The following is a 20,509-nucleotide window of genomic DNA, read 5'->3' as shown; positions in this document are numbered from 1 at the left end:
TCCTAGAAGCCTAACTCTACCAATAGATGCACGTTCATTATCAAAAGAGAATATGCCGGCACGGTGACTCAAGGCTTCATTCATGCACGAAAGTACGAAAGTCCTACTACAGTGCGGGCAGGCCACTTAACATCGCGAGTGCGTGCGAACATCCAGTGCGATTTCGTGTTCTGTGTGTTCAGAACAACTACGCTCGTCTTCTTCTCGGTCTCATTTTTTTCATTTTTTTCTGTTATTCAAGCTTCCCCCTGCCTCGTGTGTAGAGTAGCTAACGGAGCCAAAGCGTGGTTAACTTCATTTACCTTTCGTCTCTATGCCAGGCGAATATTTCGTTCTGGTTAACCTGTTTGTATTTCCTTCCTCTAACTCTATTTTTCGTCCTCCCTCCTATTCCTTATATCATCTCTTTGTTCCTCTTCCTTAATCCCACAGAATAGAGTAGCCAACAAGACGTTTTTTTCTTATTAACCTCCCTGCCATTTATCTTTCTTTCCTTCTTTCAGTGATCTTTTCCTCTCTCGATTAGAATACGGTGCTAATAGCTTTAGCGAGGCATAAAAAAATGTTTTTCGCTCAGTGACATCAATCGCATATGTAAAAACCTCCAAATCAAACTTACTTCAGTATTTTTTTTTGATAGTGTGATCGTCTTGTGTCGAATAGATAGGGCACAAGGTGTATACAGAGCTGTTGAATTTTTTTATGTTTTCTGACTGATTGATTGATATATGGGATTAAACGTTCCAGAACCACTCTATGAATATGAGAGACGAAGTAGTTGAGAGTTCTGGAGATTTCGACCACCTGGGGTTTTTTAACTTGCGCCCAAATCTGAGCACATGGGCCCCAAGCATTTTCGCCTCCACCAAAAACGTGGCCGCCGCGACCGGAATTGAACCCCATGACCTGAGGAGGGGATGCAGGGGGTGTCAATGCAATCTAATGATAACAAAAAGACCATGAGGTTCGTATTTAAGTCCTCTTGGAAAAACGCATTAAAGACGCCACGAATTTTGTTTTCAGTCTTTGTTTTTGAAGGTTCGTGCTTTTGTCGGCACAATATTCACAGAAGGCTGGCGTTGGAACACACAGGGCTATGGTTATTCAATGAACCATACAACTCTAATGTAAATATAACCCAAACACTGAATACCTGTAAGATCAATATACTTACAGTTGCCTATTATTTTGGAAAACACACGAAGCCGCTAACGCTTATATCGGGGATGCAGCAATGTACTGAAGTAACATCAAGCGTTTGTGATTTATAAAAAGACAGGGCGTACAAACACGAACACAAGAAGCAAGGCCGGACAGCACTGCCTGTCAATTGAGTTACTGCATATCGACCATAGTGGTAGCGAGTACGTGGGTCAACCGTCGGTAACCTTCCATAAAAATGGAATAAAATATTCTTAACGCAATAGCATAAGAGAGCTCGTGTCACAGAAATTCCGCCGTCAGCGTCGGCGCCGTTGGTTGTGGGCGAAAAATCAAGAAAAAAAGCAACTAAAATAAAGAATAAAACTTCCGGTCCCACTGAGGACCGAACACAGGAAGTTCGTGGGGCAAGCAGGTATCGTTCCACAAAGCCACGACGTTATTTGCAGGTGCATTGAAAAAAAAACACTACATAAATGCCATGTTGTGGAAGGAGTCTTCTTAACGAATTTTGTTCGACAAGTGTCTCGATCAAAACGAGTTCATTCGGTGATTTGGCATTTGAGAGGCCATCAAACTACGGCGAAAAAGCCCGGGATAGTGCAGCCATGTCTGCTAAAAACACACAAAACCTTTCAAGCAGGTCTCAAAATGGACAACTCTGTCTATCTAGCGAAAAACATATTATGCTTATCCAGAAACGTTCGTCAAGCAAACAGCCAACGCTAGATAATGTGCTGCCATCTTTGAGGCATTGTAATACTCTTTATGGTCTCCGAGATGGCGAGCGCATGGCGTGTATCTTGGGGGCCATGCGACTTTTGCTTTAGATAAAAAACCTATATGTACCGTTCGCGCGCGCATGTGCGTGTGTGTGTGTGTGTGCGTCTGCGTGCCATCTGTGAGACATTGTGACAAACGTGTCACGACTAATTGAATGATATGTGGTGCTTAACGTCCGAAAACCACCATATGAATATGAGAGACGCCGTAGTGAAGGGCTCTGGAAATTTTGACCACCTGGGGTTCTTTAACGTGCGCCCAAATCTGAGCATACGGGCCTAAAACACTTCGGCCTCCATCGGAAATGCAGCCGCCGCAGCCGGGATTTGATCCCGCGACCTGCGGGTCAGCAGCCGAGTACCTTAGCCACTAGAACACCGCGGCGGGGGGAAACGTGTCTCGACTACAGCAGAGCGCCGTACCACTTATATTTCACGTAGACCCCCACGTGTGTAACATTTATAGGTTCACCTAATGAATGAATATGCGCAGATAAGTTTTCGCCCCTTCTTTCTATTCCGCTGTGGTGCACACCACTAGTTGTTAGTGTGCATTTGTGGGGCCCTGACTTCGTTTTTTGTCCGTGTTAGCACACCAAGTCTCTTTAAAATGAATACGTACCAAGAATCTGTTGGCTGTCAGGCATGTAAGCTAAGCTATCTGTTATCTGATATTTCGGCTAGCTGTTATTCTAAGCGTTTGTTACTGTGAAGTTCAGTCATGATAGAAACATTCAGAATTAAATTACATGAAGAGTTAACAAGGGGAAATACAAAACAAGGGCTACAAAATAGGAATATAGGAACATGTGTGTGACCCCCCTGTCCCCCTTTTTACCCCAAGTTTGTCGCCCCATTAAACCATAGTCTTTAGTTCTAAGAATTATGTTAGAAATTCTAAATGTTAGAATCCAATGTACAGAGCAGTATAACAAGTCTGTATGCGTCACTGTCTTCACTTGGTTGAAATAAAGGATAAAACATTTGCACTGTCTTCACTTAGTTGAAATAAAAGATAAAACATTTGCACTTTATGTCTTGTTATTGTATATGGTACTTTTTATTGTGTACGCGAAATGTAATTTTGCCTATCGGATGTCCAAAAAACTTGCATAAGCTTGAAGGGATATGTGACAGAAACTAGGCACTCACAGCTGGTCTACTAAAAAAAAAAGCAAACCCACAGACAACAAGCACCAATTAAGATGTGTGGACAAAGGCAACAAATAATTGAGATAGCTTTAATGAACTATACAGATTAACCGAGTGATACAAAGAGCGCGGCCACACGTTCCAGTTCCACTGTTTAATTATCTGTACTGATGAGCGCTTGTGCAGAGCTTCCTGTTTTGATATCTATGCTACTGCCTTTTTCACGTGCATCTGTATTTTCTTTGCGTCGAAACGCGATTCGCGTTTCTCTGCAATCTCCTTTGCCACTCGTTCCTTTTTGCAAGTGACGTCATCAGTCGAGGGACTCTGGCGGTACACAAACATAAAAAAGGGCACACACATTAGTACCTAGAAAGCACACGGTGTTTTGGAGTAACAAGATTTCTATTGGGTACGTGACTCAGAGCCTCCTCATTAGTGTCGATAACAAGCTGATCGCTTTAACAAAACCACTGATACTTGAGCGGTCAATGTAGCCGCTGTATCAAGTGCTACGCCATCGAGGATCCCAGCGGCAGCAACGTGAAGTGCCGGGACGGTAACTTCCGGCGCACTAAAGGATCGCTAGTTTCGTTTGTAAGCGATGGGGACAACACTTGGGGAAGGATGCTGGACGTTCCTCAGTCTGCCTTGTCTCATCACAGAATACTGCTGTACCTAATGAGCATGCATTTTTGTTGCGTTGTAATAAATTTGTCGACGTTACTTCCTTACTGTAATGCTCAGTTAATTAGGTTTAATAAAATTCGTCTCTGCTTAACGAACTTCCCATATCGTCGCACTGCATGCCCCTCACAAAGCACTTTTTGGGAAACCACTAATTTTTGTGCTATAAGGGGGCAACCTCTAACACTTTGCAACGAGCTGTCAGGAGACCCCACTATGCGATTACGCCATGATTGTGCCGCTTGTTCGGCGCAACTTAAAAGTGTTGAAGCCATTAGTCGAGGCCAAATTCTCTGCCACCTGAACTCTTTTCCCATTGGATTGATACCTTACTTTAGACGGAAGCTTGCCAAAAACAATAAAAAAGCCTCAACTAAATCAAGGTAGCCAGAAGGGTAGCCTTGAAAAGGAAAGTTGTTGAATCGCCCCTGAAGGTCTCTGGAAAAAAGCAAGAAAACAATGTGACCGGGACGCAGTTTTGTAAGCTGGGTGAAAACTAAATTTTTGCAGTTCGCAAAAAAAAGAGAGGCTGCGTTCATTTGGAGTGGAAACGTCTTTGAACGATGCAGTGAAAACTCTATCGACAAATAACCAATATACCAAAGAGGTCTTGTAAAAAGTAATTGCTCCTTTTGAGGCACTCTTAGAACTTGGAAAACATTCTATACTATAGATGTCTCATCTCCCTTTCAATAATAATAATAATAATAATAATAATAATAATAATAATAATAATAATAATAATAATAATAATAATAATAATAATAATAATAATAATAATAATAATAATAATAATAATAATAATAATAATATTAATAATAATAATAATAACGTCTATTTTTCATTAATACGTTTTATGAAGGACAGCTGCGGGTAAAAGGTGCTCTCCGAAAGAGGCAGCTTGGCAAGGGCTGACAGCCACCTTTAAACACGACATCATTGGCAAACAGTCAGCAGTACAAACTTAAATAACAAAACAAAAAACCGAAATTCCAATAAAAGCAAAATAACAACACATCGGCATGAAAAACATATATTGGAAACTGCAGTTATAAAGCTACTGTAGACATATACCAGGCATTTCATCCTCATTTGAGGAGCAGCCAAGCATAATTGTTTGTTTGGGCTGATAATCATCATCGTCTTTCGGGTGTGTGCTTTTTAACATCCGTGGCACTTGTTCGCTTCCGAGAATAAACTGAGTCGTCATAGGTGGTTAAAACCGAGGCGTCATACCTAGCGGATGTGCTGGGTACCATCGACCCACAAAAACAGTACAATCGACCTACAGCATCAAAGCATTAAAATTATGCTAAGTCTCAGCAATGACACTAAAATGCGTTAATTATCTTTGAAGGGGGGGATAAACAACAAGAGGGAAGGCAGGGAGGTTAACCAGGCACAACTTTGAAAAGCACAACTGATTCAGAGAGATAATTAGCCAGTTGGTAGGTGCCACTTTGCAGTATTGGCACTCCTTTGAGTACAGACAGTATCTCGAAGCTCATATTGAGCGCGACTGTACAGACGCAAACAAACAACGAGATTTCGTGCATCGTCATAAAGGCATGCTTTAAAGCAAAACCTATGCGGTCTGTGCGCTTTTTGTCGATTACGTGGTGAATATTCCGCAAACGTGTACGTGTTGGGTGCTGCCTGGAAAAAGGCCTATACAACATCCATATGTGCGTTTCGGCACAGAAAGCAAAATGCCATTCAGCTGAAATGGCGAGGAACTGAAGGCAACAGCAATTTTTAGGTAGGTGTGGAACTTCTCTGATAGGCATTTAGTGCATCCCAGTAGCGAATTGTTGGCGCGATGCTTTGCAAAGAGAAATTGCTGATGGCTAGAAGAATCAGCCCACCACCCCTCACAACATGTGTCTCTCAGTTTTCGCGTGGGAAGCACAATTCGTGCTAATACAACGCAAATACAGTACTTCAACACGTGAGTGAAGTGTTGCCGACACAAGTACAGTTCAAATGCCGGACCACACTCAATGAAAACTCTAGATACTTCCGCAACGCAGACGGACAAATAAACAAAGTCAAGAAGACCCACCAGAAGATAAGCTTATGGTTTGCTGCTCTGAGCTGGGGAGGAAGGAAGGAGAAATAATGTCGGTAAAATACACGAGCCTAAATGAGGATATAAGGAATAGTGCATCTACAATGTTTTGACATGGGTCTCTGGCGCTAAATAAGGTGTGTTCACCTTCGCCTTTATGCTGAGTGATTAAATCGGCGTGACGCATGTTTTTATTTGTTTCCATTACAGCCACTACTGGTAAAAAAACAACAAAATTTCAGTTGTTACCAGAAATATAACTAGAATAATCGAGTCAGTTTTCTAACATTGCAAGTTTGTGTTAGTGGCACTTAAACAAAAACTGCTTGCACCTGTTTGATGTTTTTGTCCTCTATAAATGTCATTCTTTTACTCTTTCATCACGCACGTTCCGAAGTCTATAACTGTACGTTCAACTCTAATGAAAGGTTTTAATATGTACCAATCCACAGCTTCTAACTCAAAAAGCAGAAACTGTGGCCTATGTAACACAATTCGAGAAACATCTGGAGAGCCAGGGCCTAAACTTTTGTTTCTTCTTAATTCGCGTCAAGTGGACCTATCATGTGTCAGAAAGCATTATTATAAAAAGAATAATACCATGGCAACGTGTCTAGCATCGTTTATCAACCCATTACCTTCCTCTTGCCTGTCAAGATTGCAGCTGTGCAAAAAATAAAGTGTAAATACTGCAGGCTCGCGTACTTTGGCGAACGACGGTAGCCTCGAATTGCACTTTCTTTCCGATTTTCATGTTTTTTGTACATTATCTTACACAAATATGATCGCCGGTAGGTAGGACAACCCTTTTATTTTATGTGCTTTCATGGTGCATTAGTTCGTTCGTCATGAGTCATTACCCCACCGAATTTCCTATCTTTTCAAGTATGCGTAAGCTGAGAGGCTTGAACTGTCCGATCTACCTCATATCTCTTCATTATAAAGAAGGCGGCAATATGACTTCCCGTTTCTCGCTTTCTTTATTGGACAATATATTCTTTCCTTACCTTCTTAGGTATATAAAAAGGTTGCACTGTGTGCGCAGCAAGTAAAAAAAAAAACGCGTAAACCTCAAGTGAATACCACTATTTTAAAAACCTATAAATCTATCCGAGTGCACAATAAAGGCGAAAAGAGCGTTAAGGTTGTGATAGTGAAAAGAGTTGATTGCTCATAGTTGGTACACTTGCAGTTTTAAAGAAAATGCTTAATTTACCGGCTTCACTTATGAATCACTATGAGTGCCAGGCGTCTTTATCAAGAGGACCATAATATCTGGGTGTAATTTCTCACTGGAACTTTTTGGTTGGATATTTAAAATAAAGAAGCTGTTCGTAAAAGCGTCTATATCTTGAGCCACACGCAAGAAATATACAGATAGCTGTGTAACACACTAAGTATCTTGTTCCTTGACGACAGAGTAGTTAGCTCAACTGGTTATCTTAACTATACATAAGCTGGGTGCATATTCGTCGATATTTCGACCACCTTTAGAGAGAACAGAATTACCTAGGAGGAACCATCTTTCTGTCAGTGTTCCAGGTGGGCTATAGTATCTAAAACTTAGACCTTTGGTGTTCAAAGAGGAAATTAGGTGTACTTGGTGATCACTGAGCTTAGACATACTAACAAGCATGAAGAAACACAAAGAACACACACATGGACAGAGACACATATTAAAACAAAGATAACACATGGATAACGCAACAGACTGACATACCCAGACAAAAGACGTACACCGTCTATTTATTGGCCGCTCCCTTTGCTTAGCACCTTTCTTTCTGCGCTCTTGAAGATCTCTAAGGTATTTATATGGTTCCACAACAGGTCGCACATGCAAGAGTAGTACTCGTGAACACGTATATTAAAGAAAGCCACAGTTGCACACAAACGGAATTCTCTAGCGATAGCTACAGTGCTTCGGTCTGGGTGTCACTGTGCCTTCCTTCAGTCTGTGTCCACTAACACTACTCTTCTAAGTATTAATTTTCAACTCACCTAAGAAACAGTACTCTCAACTGTTCGTTACCTGACAAACCTCGGCGCTTTCCGGCAGCTTTCCGGTAATGCTGAAAGTTTTTCTTTTTAATCTTTCTCCTTCATTATTCTGCACCCATCGGTTCAAGATACCCTTCGAACTTAGGATCATGCCTTGCACACCAACTACCATATTTCACCATTGCTGCTTCAATACCAGCTGATTTGGAAATATGGCAAGCGGCTCACCGTCCGCTCTCAAAATCTAGTTTCTGGCCACGACGCCTACCGCCATCAAACATCCATTCACGCGTCCCGAGAATTTGTATTCTCCACTTGTCTGGCACACAGACGCGCCTGAAACCACACGAGTGTGTTTCGAAAAAAAAATGAAGAACTAAATAAGCGATTTAACTGGCGTAAATAGAAACAACAATATTGCCACACGGCAAGTGAGTTATTCGGAGCTCGCGTTTCTTCAAAAGCTAAGTTTTGCCTCACCACGCTTCTCCTTGAGGCTATTGTTGAAAGCGAAATTACAGAGCTTGAGTCCACGAGGCGAGCGTGAAGCTCGAGCACGTGATTTCTCTGAGAAAACGAATTAGGAGAGACAAGAGCTCGACCAATATCAAGTTTCTGTGGGTAAGCAATGGCCTCTTGCACGTCTACGGGCTTGAACTTAGGTGTGCTGAAGCGATACGAAAAAGTACGAAAAACTCACGGCACTTTGCCTAAGTGTTCACCTGAACTACGGGAACGATCAAATCTAATGCCCTGCTCGGAGATGTCATGAAAGCAACGTCGAAATGCACTTCAGACTGAATGTGTCTTGTGTTTTTCTTTTAATGCAAAGCATTTCTTTGCGAATTTTGTGGGCACTTTGACCGTCGGTTTGCATTTCCATCCATCCATCCATCCATCCATCCATCCATCCATCCATCCATCCATCCATCCATCCATCCATCCATCCATCCATCCATCCATCCATCCATCCATCCATCCATCCATCCATCCATCCATCCATCCATCCATCCATCCATCCATCCATCCATCCATCCATCCATCCATCCATCCATCCATCCATCCATCCATCCATCCATCCATCCATCCATCCATCCATCCATCCATCCATCCATCCATCCATCCATCCATCCATCCATCCATCCATCCATCCATCCATCCATCCATCCATCCATCCATCCATCCATCCATCCATCCATCCATCCATCCATCCATCCATCCATCCATCCATCCATCCATCCATCCATCCATCCATCCATCCATCTATCTATCTATCTATCTATCTATCTATCTATCTATCTATCTATCTATCTATCTATCTATCTATCTATCTATCTATCTATCTATCTATCTATCTATCTATCTATCTATCTATCTATCTATCTAGCCGCGGCTCTCATGATCACCCCTTTAACCTGGGGTAAACAAAAATTACTAAGGTAGGGTAAAATGAATTAACGAATACGACTTGCTGGTCATGACATGAATAATGTCCCAACCCCGTTGCGTACGTCGTCCAACACTTTCCGATAAAGTGTGGCGCAAACCACTGGGCGGGTATGTACCACTGGCATGCGGGTACCTGCCACAAGTGTCTGAGACTTTACATCTACCCAGGAATGACGAGAACACACATGCATGGGTAGTTTTCACGCTTGGTGTTTATTAAAAAGCATACATTGGCAGGGTTGACCGGACAAATACAAAAAATTATTGTGAGAGTCCCAGCAGGATTCGAACCCTATTTTTCTGCTTGGCAATCGAGTATTCTACCACAGAATCACGCCATATCTAGGACCTACCTTTCAAATGGACCCTAATGTTCGTAAAACGCCAATTATGCTTCCAGTGCTTGCTTTCCAATTTTATAAACATCACATATATTTTCCTACGACACAGCTGTCATCCGCTTAAGTTATAATTATGTACCACTGCCCAGGGCTGCGATCTTCGGGAGCAGCAAGGCTTTATATCAGCCTAACACTTCTTATGTTGCTAATATCCATGTTGCCGTTGACGTCGTTACAAAAGTGTAAACAACTGGTGATATAAAGCATATGCGGCTGTTCAACACTTGTCGGTGGGTTTATTTGTACATATCTTTAGTGCAACTTCGTCATGTCTCACTAAATAAAAAAATTACAACAGTGTCAGTTAGCATGCACATGCTTCTCATAACACCGATTCCCAAGGTGCGCGGAATCTGCCAAATCTTTACCTTTTCATTGTTATTGTTAGGGGCAATTTCTAAATGGGTTATTGCTTCTATGGGTTCCAGATCTCTAGCCTTGAAGAGAACAGGACCAGTAAAGAATCCCGACTTAGAGTAACTATAAAAAATAAATTATTGAAGTAACAAAAGTTTATTGTTATCATTCAATATCTCTGTTTTAAACTACAAAATAGTAGTACACGTGTTTTTGTAACATCCCGATGAACTGCAATAATACATTTGAGGAAAAGGGCACGTGTGTTATGTTGCAGACTTTCTTCTTGAGCGCTAAAATGCAATTAATTACAGCCAACGTGTTGCAACTCCTATTGCCCGTGACTGTGTATACATCTACAGTATCAAAAGAGGAAGGGCAAGAGAAGACATCGAGAGAAGCATGAGAGAACTCAAGCTGCAGTCCTAGAGTGTAGCCAGCCTCCCTGCTTTCTTCTTGAGTGTATGGTCTAGATATCAGTATGAATAAACTAGTCTGCAAAGATGTACTACTGCGCTTCGCGAGGGTGACAGCCTGACTACAATGATGACATTGCTGAGACATAAACATGCGAGTGAGGAACGTAGAGGAATTGCGTTACCGAGGTGTTATAAACAACTTTCCCGTTACAGCAGCAAGTTAGAATAGAACAGAGCAGAGTGGAATCAGGTTTGCCTTGGTCGTGGCGGTTCGTTTTTGTCTGCCCTAGTACCATGCACCAACAACAGGTCACCTCTATGATCCTTCGAAGCTCCTCATCACTGGTTTCTTGCGGATACAATAACATCGCATGCTGACCAAGCCGATATATGGACCGGGACAGCCACGATCCGCCTTCGGCCATTGCCAAAATAGTTTTTCACGTGTGCTTAGATGCCTGAGGCGGCGTAGTGCCTATGACATTGCCGCCCATCCTGTTTATGTCACCAGAGAGCCGTGCCCAGATGACGTGACTGTCAATATTTACATGCTACTGACGACGCTCTATTTACTTTTAATCCACACTGTGACACTGCGTATCGCACTATAGTAGAACTGTTGGGAAGAAGGGAGACACATATGCAGAAAAACAACGGAGTCATGTGCGTACCCAACCACAGAAGCCTAGGAATGAACACGATGAATGCTGACAGTAGAATCTGCAGTTTATATATACCTATAGGTTGGCTTCGAGTTTGGACCTGCTTGCGGTCCGCCACTTTGTTTTCATTTTCATGCACGAGTGAGGAAACAGACAAACGAGTAAACAAGTGTTCTCGTTGTCCCCTCCATCGTGAAGATAGGTTGAACGGTGCAGGTTAAGCTGTCTATTGAAAACGTATTACATTAAAGTTTACTTCTCAGTTTTCACTCACAAATTGGTCAGAATTAAGGCGGATTGAGGCAAATCAGACTATTCCGTCTATATTAAGGGTTGTACTTCAAGGATTCAAAGCTTTGATTCATCATTTTGCGCTGCACATAAATGCCTCAGGGAGAAATAGAGGCAGAGGGCAAAGAGGGGCGTAAATGACCAAGGAGGCTAAATATATGTAGCACAGTTTCAGTTGTGCTTTAGAAACGAGAAAGAAAGAGAGGAAAAGATCATGCGCGCGTCTAATTTATTCATATTTATGTGTAGCTACGCAATACGAGCCTATCAGACATTGCATGGTTGAAAACGCGCTGCTTCTTGGTGTGCTTATCTATGAAGCTGTGCTCATACGCACCTACCACGCGAAATCGATTACAAAGTTCATTAGGTGTGCACTGGAAGACCTGCCAATATTTCTCAAAGCAATAACAGGGGCGCCGGAAGTCATCGGTGATCTGTTCACTCATGCACTCAGCACAGGCCAGTAAATCAGCGACTCTGTTGCGATAAATTGTATGTGATGGTCAATGCTGGACGTCATGTCATGATTATGCTTGATAATATTAGTGACAAAGATTGGTCAAGGCTCTAAAAATGGTGGTTGATGTTCACTGGAGTACTGAGGTCGTCTATAGCGTAGTATTGGGCAGAATATGGCACCACGCTGCTGCAGAATATACTGTTGATAGATGTAAAAATGGTGTTATGCAATCATTATTGTGTTATACCATATTAGCCAGCAAATTGTATATCATGGTAATTTAGTCAGGCATATTTCTTTACATTGGTACATTGGGTAGTGAAATCGGCTCGGATGCTATAAAAGGTCCTGGCCGTTTTAAGATAATATAATCTCCTCCAATCACATCACCATAGTAAGGATATTTTAATTGGGTATTGGCAGCAGTGCCGACCTCTATGACTTAACACATTCTGCAGTAGGGGCCCTGAGTACCGGGATATTCCTCATTGACTGTAGGTAATTTTTGCTATGTTCCACTGTGGCTTCACTAGCGGCGTCTTTAATAGCTAGTAGATTTCATGAAATTTGACATTCAAGTTGAGGATGTCTGATTGAAGCATGGGTCACCTAAGGTGACTGCGAACTTTCTAATCGAAGACTATCTGTGTAAAACCAAAAACCTTCTGCAGCCTACTATCGATGTGAAGCTCTCATTCCCTTTTTATTACTTTTATGTCTCCCATTTCCCCTTTCCCAGTGCAGTGTAGCAAACTAGACAATTGCATTCTGGTTAACCCCCCTGCCACTCTACATACCCTATATTTCTCTCTATCTATGTGAGGGCATTGATGTGAGCTCATTGGAAGGCGCAACACAACCAGCTCAACCTAAGTTTTGTACTATGAACTAGTTCCTGTATTCTCGCTCTGGTCTACGTACTCCTACCACTTTTGACTAAAGCGACGATTACTCGTGAGAACATGTTTTTATGAGATGCTACAAATGCCATGTGTTTTAGTAGATATATTGATACGGTATATATATGTGTGTGTTAAATGTACATAAACGAGTCTGCTAATTGTAGGTGCCACATACCATATACAGTGTTCAAAATAACGTTTCAACGAACGTCAACTATAGGCGTTGTGTTTGACGCTTTAGTAAAAGGTTTATCATCGCTGCAGCAGTCTTACAGTTATAGTACGTGATAACAACGCCCGTGGGATACTATCGTAGCCACAGGAGCTCCATTTCGGTCGAGACAAGATACTCGAAGCTCATGTGTTCAGTTTTGGGTGGGTACACATGGGAGAACGCCTGGGCGTCGAAATGACGAGTTATTTCTACTAAGGCTTCTCTCATAATCACACGATGGCATGGCAAGGGAAGCACCAACAATTATTCTTACATTATCAACGGCTGCACAGCCAGAGCATGTGTGCGTTATTTTCACTTTTTTTGTTCAGTTGTCATAATTCTTGAAACACATGAAATGCATACCAGGAACAAATGAAAAAAAAGAACGTGTGGCTGTTATCACAAAATTTGTATTCTTTTGATGTGTATAGAGAGTTCAAGAACATAGAAGCAAATGAGTGGTGAGCCTCAGTGGAAAATTTTTATAGATGCATATGTTTCCGTGGAAGCTTAACATTGTTCCTGTCCTGATGTGATTACCATCAAAACCTGATGGGGTTTCAGTAGCACACGCGCAGATTTTGTATTGAGGCATTAGGCTGGGAAGATGCCTTCGAACCAGCAATACCAGGAAGCGTAATCTGACGCTTTTCAAAGCGTAGTGACCCACTTTTCTTTTTTTTATCTAATTGGGAATCCCCATACGCGTTCTAAGAATTACTAAATGTACTTTTTCCACCAGTGGTTTGTTATAATATTTCAAGTTTTTCGATATATTGTCCCTTGTACGCTTGCTTACATTTGTGCAGGCGCTATTACAGCAACTTCCACATCCCTCGACAGCCCACAAGGCAGTGAAATCCCTGCTGTATTTCTGGAGAAAGACGTGCTTGTGTGAACGCCTCTGACCTGCGGTGGAGTTCTACACGCTGCAGTGAAATTTCTGTCAGTCTCTCCTTTTTTTTTATATTTCCTTTCTTCCCTCTTTCCTATCTTTCTTGAACACTTCTGCAATCCCCCAGTGTAGGGAGCCAACTGGATGTCTTTCTGGTTAACCTCCCTCCCTTCTCCTTTTTGTTGCTTCATTTCTTCCTTGTTCATGCGTCTTCTTTTCTGGTCGATCTTTCTTGTTTACCACTCTTTTAATGCCATAGAACTTTTAATGCCATAAAACACTACAGCGTATTTCCTAGATTTAATCGCATTAAAAAAATAGTAGAAAGCGTTATTACCTTGTGTGATTGAGAAGAATGTATACATTGATGATGTAGATGCAGCATAGTTACTTTGCCCCTTATATTTCACTAGGTCTGTTTTGTGATGCCCCTGCATGCATCCCTTGTACACGCAATAAGATATAAAATGATATGATTGGCGATGTGTCGTCTCCTTTGTAGTTACAACCTACTTAGAGGCAAAATGTACTATACAAATTGGGCAATAAACTTTGCCTTTTTTTTTGAAGCCCAGTAAACTTCCTCAACGAAATTTGTTCTGAAGCGCAGAGACGTTGCTTGCGCTCTAAATAGGCTCGAATTACAGGCTACTTGCTTCGAAAAGGTTTTGTTGATGCAATGAAGAAAGTTAGCACATCCAAGAATATGTTTGTGAGCAACGTTCTATGTTTGAACATAGCACCAATATACTCAGACAAAGAAAAAATACGATCCATTATTTTCAAAATAGATTTCAGGCTTGAGTAGTCTCGTGAACCATTTTTCCTAATTTTTATGTACTTTCCAATTTATTCACTTCACTAGCTATAGCTTGTCTTTCTTGTTTGCTTTCCTTTTATGGCTACAACAGTAAGGTGCACCATTCCTTTTGCTTATATTGAGGGGTTTCGGAGAAATCGCGAAGGTGCAATAATCCTCTAAAGAAGAAACAAATGTAATATAAAACATAATCTCAATATTAGTACCACGTTGGTGATAAAAGAAGCTTGAGCTCTACGAATCAATCATTTTCTTTCATTGACACGTCGCGGTAAAAAACTTCGTCAAGTTGAAGTATTGACTCTTTGACGAAACAGTAGCCTATGGTTTCAAAACTAATAATTAAAGCTGACGTAACGGACCACAAGGTGCTTTTTTTTTGGGGGGGGGGGGGTGGATAAAAAACAAATAGCAGCAGATAACTTCAAGTCAACTGGGCCGACAAAATTAAAAAAAAGACTTTCTTCTATACTATGGTGCGACACTTGTATGCTCACATGTTTTAAAAGTACCCAAGCAAGTCATTCTACAACTTCAAGTGAACCACATTCTTAGAACAGAGCTAGGCATAAAAAATAAAAATACACTTCAAGCAGCCTCGTCAACCCCACGCTAGAATTTTGCTGTTATTTAATTTACTGTTCACTGTAAAAAAAGTATCCTTGTTTCAACGTTGGAACTAACTGTGAAAATAACGAACACTGTTTGTATCTTGAAAAATAGCGTAAGTGGACGTACAACAATCTCGTGCTGTGTTTTTAATAAAACGGCGGGAAGACCGTAAATTACCACTTCAAGTTTCCGTTCCTGTGCTCATTCCGTAAAAAAGAAGAAACTTACGTCAAGCTGATGTATTTTGCCACGTGGAGCATCCAGGAAGCCGAAAGCAATGCCATTGGCACTTTTTTACTCGTCACCTGCTGTGGTGGGGCGTGGTGCGACATTTTGTAGTTCTTGTTCGCGCGTTGCGATTCTTGTGATATTTTTTGGGCGTGGTGTGATCAAAGATGCCGTTCGCACGTTGTGTGTTAGCCATCTTCATGAAGTTACGCGGCTGTGTGCTTCCGAAAATGAATACATCAAGGCCCTGCCATGCCGTGGCGGTATATTGTGCACCATTGCGGGCGGTCAGTGATCCTGTCAGCACGAATGTTCCAGGCAAGGGCTCGAATTTTTTTTCATGAGTGTTTGTTTCTTGTGTAATTGTTATCACTGTATCGTTACGAAAAAATGGCTCATCTCACGTAATGTAGGAATCGATGATATGCGAAGAACGAACGCGAACTGTCGATATTTCACTTGAAAACCAGCACAACGTTACGGGGTGGAGGTAAACTATGCTGTACATGACTTCCGTGTCATGACTATCGCATTTGGCTTTGTCGTTTACCTTTTCCATCTATCAAAGTCACGTGATACCAAATTTAGTATACGTGGAGCTTGCGAAACGGCCGCGAGCACGCTATGAGCTTGGTATGTTGTCATGTTCTTACATGACACGCGTGTCAGGATTATTATGTCTGCAACAGTCATATATTCCGTCATCCAATGACGTCACGTAAAATTGGTGTATGTGGCGCAAGCAAAATGGCCGCGAGTGTTGACGCGCGTGCACGCTGGGCACAGCGACGCTACGTAGCAAAACGCGAGCACTAGTCTGACGCCAGGCAATAGCCTGACGCCAGGCGCGACCACCGTCCTCTGGCGCGGCCTGAAAGCAATCTGCGCGAAATGCGACATGCTGCATTTCGCACCAAAGCGTTACCCAGCCAACACCGCGTATCCTTCTTTTCGTGATGGAGGGATGCCGGATGCGCTGACACGCGCATGCGTCAAAGCAACACAACACGGCGCGCACCAGCGAGTATATGGAAGGACCGGTGCCTACGCGGCAACGCCCGCGAGCACGTGCAACATGTCACGTCAAAATGTATTGGCGCCTTGTTCTCACATGACACGCATCTCGTGATTATCATTCTTGCACCAGTAACATACGATCGTTATAAATTGGCGTCACGTAATACCTAATTTGACATATTTGAAGCTAGCGAAACGGCCGCGAGCGCACCATAAGTGTGGCATGTCATGTTGTTACATGACACGCATGTCGTGGTAATTACGTTTGAATGTGTCATTTACCTACGTCGTCCGTTCTCATTGCGTAATACCGAGTTTGGTACATGTGATGGCTGCAAGCGCATCATGGGCGTAGCATGTAGTCATGTTGTTACATGACACGCATCTCAGTATATCATGTTTGAACCAGTCACATACCTTCGCAATCCATTCACGTACCGTAATATTAAATTTGCTCTATGTGACGCTAGCTCAACGCCCGCGAGCACATCATGAGCTTGGCGTGTAGTCATGTTGGTACGTGACACGCATGTCATGATTTTCATGTTAGGGTCTGTCGCTTGTGTTCGCCATGCAATCATGCCATACCATACCAGTTTTGCAACATGCCATGTGAACGAAACCACCATAAGAGCTGCAGGACCATAAAATGTAAATCATGACATTCGCGACATACATGTTATGATTTTCATATTAATACTAGTGAAATATGTTCTTCATGCAGTCACGTTATACCATACCAATTACTCTTCTGTGTGTTTAGAAAGAGTGGTTAACGATTTAGAGTACTTCGTACTCTACTATGGGAGAGCGGAGAGCCGTCCCTCTTTAGCACTACATGGTCTCTCGCAATACCTCGCAATTGTAATTACTCTTGTGGAATTTGTGTTTGTGGTATGTTAGACGACTATTGGTGATCGGTCTACAACCGAAATCACCCACTGTGTAGGTCTAGTGGTTATAAGGCTCGACTGCTGAACCGACGTTCGCGGATCCTCGTCACGGCGTCGGCTTTTAGAATAGAGGTGGAAATGCTCGAGTCCCGTGTATTTATATTTTGAGTGAACGTTAACGAAGCCTTGGTAATCGTAATCAAACGCAAGCAGTTATTATTACGACTGCCAAATATGAAACAGCACTTGCGCAAAGTTGCTTACTGCCGGTGACGGCGCCGAGCAGCTGTTGGAATCACGAAGAGTATAATACGCTGATATAGATGAAGGCGCACACGAGCCTGTATAGTTCGGCAGGACAGCTGCCTTTGCTGCACAAAAGTCGACAAATCGTCCACGTGGGGGCAAATAATCTAATAATGCCTGTGCTAAGCAGCACATGGAGTTAACGCGACAAGTAACAAAACCCGATGATGATGAAGATCTGTGGAGTTTAACGTCCCAAAACCACTATAGGATTATGAGAGACGCCGTAGTGAAGGGCTCCGGAAATGCTGACCACCTGCGGTTCTTTAACGTGCACCCAAATCTGAGCACACGGGCCTACGACTTTTCCGCATCCATCGGAAACGCAGCCGCCGCAGCCGGGATTTTAACCCGCGACCTGCGGGTCAGCAGCCGAGTACCTTAGCCACTAGACCACCGTGTTGGGGCAAGTAACGAAACCCAAGCAAAGAAAACGCTAGCTGCCGCTGCTTGACAGGTCGTGTTTTTTCTGTACTGCCATGTTTCGTGCGCCGGTCGCTTCACACACACACAGACAATAAGTCTTTGGCGTGTGCAGTTTCACGTTTTTGAAGTGCTACATACACTCCATGATACCAGCAAATTTTTCTGAAGGTGATGCTGCTGACTGTGGACGTGATCAGAACGAGTCAGGCAATGACTGTAGCACACTGTCCCTGGTTTCTGGAATTACGGTAATGTGCGGAGGAAGTGCCTTATAAATATGCCAAGAACCACGATTGTGTACGTTGTTGATTAACGGGAGTGTTCTGATCACTTTTTATTTTTTCATTTCTTTCAGGAGTAAATGAAGTCCTGAAGTGGCAGTCTGAGGACCTACGAAATGTCACCATTCGGTTAACGACATCCGTTAATTTTGTTCATATATATGAAGCCATGTTTTGTTGAATGGGTCACCATTATGTACTTGGCCTGCAGCAGCATGAATAGTGTGTACACAGTACATGCAGACAGCTTTACAGTGTAAGTTGAAACCACAATGTCAAACGCACAAATACCCATTTGATATGGAATTCTTGGTGTCTACAATGAATATGATGGAACGCTCTGCTTTCAAAACTTAAGAAGCATTAACTGTCCTATGAAACATCAGTATTTCACAGCACTGGTTTTCCACACCTGCCCACAAGTAAGCAAAAGCTTTCGATAAGTTTTGCAAATTAAGTTATTTCCAAAACCAAGTCTACCTTATGTCCTGTGGAACAGTAACATTTCCTTTAATATAACGAAAAAGCAAAACAGCCCATTCAAGTACAGATATGCCCACTAAACGAAGCCACCCTTTTTCCACTCTGAGGGACGACAAAAATGTAAAGAGAAATATAAAATCCGACAGGAGTACCTCAAAGAATTTGTTGCTTGGATAGTTGGCACCACACTTAAAGGAAAAGTGCAAGCTCTTAAGCACCCCCAAACACTGGAAAACAGCGTCATGTTGCTCTCTTCCTGTGCTTCGTGTTGTGTCTATATATTTTTTATTAAATTTATGTGAGGAGAGGTTGGTGCCAATGCGTGGTCTATATTTTTCTTCTTAGGTGACAAAAGATTTGAAAGCTTGTGTTTTTATTCAATAACAGGGTAATTTACGGGCAGCCCGTTAAGAGGCAACCACTCTTTTGTTTTTAAAATAACAAAAATGTTGTATTTTGAATTTCAGAGACATTTTGTGTAATAGATACCAAGCTGTCATATCTAGGAAAAGACAGATTACGTACACGTAATAACGGAATCGTGTTATGTGTGGCGATACGGAAAATAAATTTACAAAGCCTTCGTAAAACGGAGCCTGCTGTTTTTTAGTTTACAAAAGCGCTTGGGTACCAATTTACCTGCAATATCTTCTGTAAACTGAGAGATATTTTAGAGTGTATCTTTCTTTTGTTTTTATTTTTTCTTATCTCTATATATTCAGTTACCGTCGACTTGTAAAACCACAGTATTCCTAGGAAAGCGATCCAGAAGTTTGTATTGACCAGGTTATTGAAGCTTTGTTTGGATTTTCATTCATTCGCACTTTTTACCCTACTCCCTCCGTTCACTATCATTGAAAAAAAAACTTGTGTATACAGTATTAGGAGGCCGTTACTAAGCGTACACAAGCGACACACAATGAACGTGTTTCCTCGAGCTATGAAGTAATCGTTATTGTACTTACGTTTTCAAATAAGGTTATTTTGGAATATGGTGTTCATTGCCAAATTATTACCTAAAGCTATGTCTCTTGTTTTTCATGATACTCACTGTTACTTTCGCGCAGAAGACCAGGCCTGCGCTTTTATTTGCGACCCATCGCTTTCACCTGTAAAGTTGGAGCAAGATGGCTGGCTTTTCACTCTACTTTGACACCCAGCTTGTCGTAATCTGTCTCGTGCGATCCCAAATTACGAGTTTAAATTTATGGGTTCTGCCTAAAATAACATTTCCTTGGCTTTACATTGAGTGTCACCTCTTTTCAAACTGTACTGCGAATAAATTAACAGCCGTTGAGTAACCACCATTGCCTCTATGTGCATTGTCTGAAGGCAGCCACGTGGACTCGTCAAAGTTACTCGTTACTCTTCTACGTAGCTTACGAACAACACACCTTGGTGTAGACACACAGTAAAAAGGTTTGAAGTATCCAATTCTATAACGTTCGTTCGCAAAGGCACATTGAAAAAGGCGCGGACACCCGCAGAGTGAACAGGTTTGGTGTAATGATAATTATTTGTATGACATTATTATGACTA

The sequence above is a fragment of the Rhipicephalus microplus genome, chromosome 1, assembly GCF_043290135.1.
Source record: "Rhipicephalus microplus isolate Deutch F79 chromosome 1, USDA_Rmic, whole genome shotgun sequence".
Lineage (NCBI taxonomy): Eukaryota > Metazoa > Arthropoda > Arachnida > Ixodida > Ixodidae > Rhipicephalus > Rhipicephalus microplus.
Note: the sequence above shows the minus strand (reverse complement) of the source record.